General features: G+C 51.8%; 1 non-coding gene and 1 pseudogene across 1 annotated transcript; both read left to right on the forward strand.

Annotated features, from left to right (window-relative positions):
• Positions 1–543: 543 nt before the first annotated feature.
• LOC141484392 (5.8S ribosomal RNA) lies at positions 544–698 on the forward strand. Its single transcript, XR_012466616.1, has one exon. It is a non-coding gene; the product is annotated as a 5.8S ribosomal RNA (ribosomal RNA).
• A 602-nt stretch (positions 699–1300) lies between these two features.
• LOC141484396 (large subunit ribosomal RNA) lies at positions 1301–4032 on the forward strand (annotated as a pseudogene; the record flags this gene model as incomplete).

The following is a 4032-nucleotide window of genomic DNA, read 5'->3' on the forward strand; positions in this document are numbered from 1 at the left end:
TTGTTCGTCGATCGTGTTGTGAAGCGTACGCTCTTTTGTCGAACGCGAACGCGCGATATACGACGATACATTTCGCCGTCGATGACGATGATGCCGACGACGCCGCCTTCGCCGGGTACCTAGGAGTGTGTGACTGTTAAAAAACCGCTCCGTAGGAAATTATGTTTAATCGCGGTCGAAACGTGAAAGTTTCGTTTCGTACGAATTTTTACGTTACCGGATTACACAACGAGATTTCCGATGGTTGTGAAAGATATTCGCCCGGCCGTGTCAGTTAGAACGCATGGTAAATGAAATACTACGCGCGTCCTCTACACGACGAATATAAAAATTGAGTCGTGCGCGATTTCGGTACACGATGCCTCGTCTGAATATGTGGTGCCGTACGAATACGAAATCGTCGAGCGCTTCTCTTTTTTTATTTTTTTTAACAAGTATATATATATTTATGTACGTTGTTGCATTGGTATAATCTCAACGCTTGCCGAATCGAGACGTCGAACTCTTGAAATTATTTTTTTTGAGTACGTCTAAATAAAAGATTACCCTGAACGGTGAATCACTTGGCTCGTGGGTCGATGAAGAACGCAGCTAATTGCGCGTCAACTTGTGAACTGCAGGACACATGAACATCGACATTTCGAACGCACATTGCGGTCCTCGGATACTGTTCCTGGACCACTCCTGGCTGAGGGTCGTATCAATTTCAAAGACTGCTCGGTTTTTCAAAATTGATATTTTGTAAAAACGTCGGAGCGTGTTGGATGATTGACGTGTTGTTGTTGTTGTTGTTTGTCGTCTATCGAGTCGTCTCGTTATTATAATCGTTATCTAAGTATTTTATCGCCTTCGCGGCGATGACACTTGGTAACAAAAATAAATACACGTTGACGACGACGACGACGCCGACGACGACAAAGACGCGGCATCTTAAAGTGCGAAAGCGACGAATCGTTTTTTCTCATCGCAAGATGAGAGAAACGTTACGTAGTTTGTACACAACGAAATCGTATCGAGTCTCCGTTGTTGGGAAAGCGGCTGCCACGGCAATATACAGGTTCACGCTTGTAGTGTGTGTGTGTGTATGCTCTCGTTACGCACGATCGTCGTGTCCGAGAATCTTTGATGAATCGAAGACGACGTCTGATCGTGTCGAGCAGCGTACGTACACACGCACACACATTATTACAGGACGTCGAGAACTTTTTTGTCCGTTTCGGTAGTTCTCTCTCGAAATAACGACGGACGAGACTACGTACGTCGACTCGTTGCTGTTGAATAAACTGAAAAATTATTTTATCGACCTCAGAGCAGGTGAGACTACCCGCTGAATTTAAGCATATTACTAAGCGGAGGAAAAGAAACTAACTAGGATTCCCTCAGTAGCTGCGAGCGAACAGGGATAAGCCAGCACCGAATCCCGCGGGTTAACCGCCGGGAAATGTGGTGTTAGGGAGGATCCGTTTATCCCGGAGTCGTACGGCGCGTCCAAGTCCTTCTTGAACGGGGCCACAGCCCATAGAGGGTGCCAGGCCCGTAGCGACCGCCGTCAATTTCGGGAGGATCTCTCCTCAGAGTCGGGTTGCTTGAGAGTGCAGCCCTAAGTGGGTGGTAAACTCCATCTAAGGCTAAATATGACCACGAGACCGATAGCGAACAAGTACCGTGAGGGAAAGTTGAAAAGCACTTTGAAGAGAGAGTTCAAGAGTACGTGAAACCGTTCAGGGGTAAACCTGAGAAACCCGAAAGGTCGAAGGAGGAAATTCATCGCGTTTCGATCGTCGGCGTTTGACGGGTTTCGTGACGGACGGCGTTCGCGTCGTTCGCTCAGCTCGTTTTTCGAACCGATATCGAACGCGTGCACTTTTCCTCTTGTAGGACGTTGCGATCCGTTGGGTGTCGGTCTAAGGTCCGGGGTGGAGCCCACGTGAATTTTTCGCGTGGACCCTCGGTATCCCGGCCGACTCGCTCGACGGTATAACGATGGCGCGGGGCCGCTACTTTATAATTAGCGTTCGGCTCGTGGCAAGCGCGTCCGGTGTTTGACGGCGATCGGACCTAGCGCCGATCCTGTCCCCGGGCGACTGTTGGCTACGATGTTCTCGAACAGACCTCGTTGAAACGCCGATCTGCAACGCTATAGCTTTGGGTACTTTCAGGACCCGTCTTGAAACACGGACCAAGGAGTCTAGCATGTGCGCGAGTCATTGGGACATAACTAAACCTAAAGGCGCAATGAAAGTAAAGGTCTACCTTGCGTAGACCGAGGGAAGATGAGCGGTTCGCCCTCAAAGTGGCCGCTCCGCATTCCCGGGGCGTCTCGTTCTCATTGCGAGAAGAGGCGCACCAAGAGCGTACACGCTGGGACCCGAAAGATGGTGAACTATGCCTGGTCAGGACGAAGTCAGGGGAAACCCTGATGGAGGTCCGTAGCGATTCTGACGTGCAAATCGATCGTCGGAACTGGGTATAGGGGCGAAAGACTAATCGAACCATCTAGTAGCTGGTTCCCTCCGAAGTTTCCCTCAGGATAGCTGGCGCTCGTCGCGTACGAGTTTCATCCGGTAAAGCGAATGATTAGAGGTATTGGGATCGAAACGATCTCAACCTATTCTCAAACTTTAAATGGGTGAGATCTCCGGCTTGCTCGAACTCTTATGAAGCCGCGAGACTCGAATCAGAGTGCCAAGTGGGCCATTTTTGGTAAGCAGAACTGGCGCTGTGGGATGAACCAAACGTCGAGTTAAAGCGCCTAAATCGACGCTTATGGGATACCATGAAAGGCGTTGGTAACTTAAGACAGCAGGACGGTGGCCATGGAAGTCGGAATCCGCCAAGGAGTGTGTAACAACTCACCTGCCGAAGTTACTAGCCCTGAAAATGGATGGCGCTGAAGCGTCGTGCTTATACTCGACCGTCAGAGGCATGTGCGGTACTCTGCCCGATATCTTCCCGATTGAAGGCGACCATGAAGCCCTGACGAGTAGGAGGGTCGCGGCGGTGAGCGTAGAAGGGCTGGCCGTGAGGCCGTCTGGAGCCGCCGTCGGTGCAGATCTTGGTGGTAGTAGCAAATACTCCAGCGAGGTCCTGGAGGACTGACGTGGAGAAGGGTTTCGTGTGAACAGCCGTTGCACACGAGTCAGTCGATCCTAAGCCCTAGGCGAAAGCCGATGTTGATGTGGTGTAAGTTTATATAATAAAATTTATTATAAAATAAATGTTCACACCCGTCGGGCGAAAGGGAATCCGGTTCCTATTCCGGAACCCGGCAGCGGAACCGTCAAAAAGTCGGGCCCTCGCAAGAGAGTTCGTCGGGGCAACCCAAAAGGACCCGGAGACGCCGTCGGGAGATCCGGGAAGAGTTTTCTTTTCTGCATAAGCGTTCGAGTTCCATGGAATCCTCTAGCAGGGAGATATGGTTTGGAACGCGAAGAGCACCGCAGTTGCAGCGGTGTCCGGATCTTCCCCTCGGACCTTGAAAATCCGGGAGAGGGCCACGTGGAGGCGTCGCGCCGGTTCGTACCCATATCCGCAGCAGGTCTCCAAGGTGAAGAGCCTCTAGTCGATAGAATAATGTAGGTAAGGGAAGTCGGCAAATTGGATCCGTAACTTCGGGATAAGGATTGGCTCTGAGGATCGGGGCGTGTCGGCTTGGCGAGGAAGCGGGTCCGCGGCTGACGTGCCGGGCCTGTGCGAGGTGAAGTGTCATCGCTTCACGCGTTGATTACGGATCCGAGTTCGGTCCCGTGCCTTGGCCTCCCGCGGACCGTCTTGCTGCGAGGCCCCGGTGTCGCCCGCAGGGAGACCCGGTGTCCTCTTCGGCGCCATTCAACGATCAGCTCAGAACTGGCACGGACCGGGGAATCCGACTGTCTAATTAAAACAAAGCATTGCGATGGCCCCAGCGGGTGATGACGCAATGTGATTCTGCCCAGTGCTCTGAATGTCAACGTGAAGAAATTCAAGCAAGCGCGGGTAAACGGGGTGAGTGGCGGGGATCACTGTCCTCTCTCTTATGGGTGTTTGACAGTC

The sequence above is a fragment of the Leptinotarsa decemlineata genome, unplaced genomic scaffold, assembly GCF_025532065.1.
Source record: "Leptinotarsa decemlineata unplaced genomic scaffold, Ldec_3_MD MMD2_tig00005550_RagTag_RagTag, whole genome shotgun sequence".
NCBI lineage: Eukaryota > Metazoa > Arthropoda > Insecta > Coleoptera > Chrysomelidae > Leptinotarsa > Leptinotarsa decemlineata.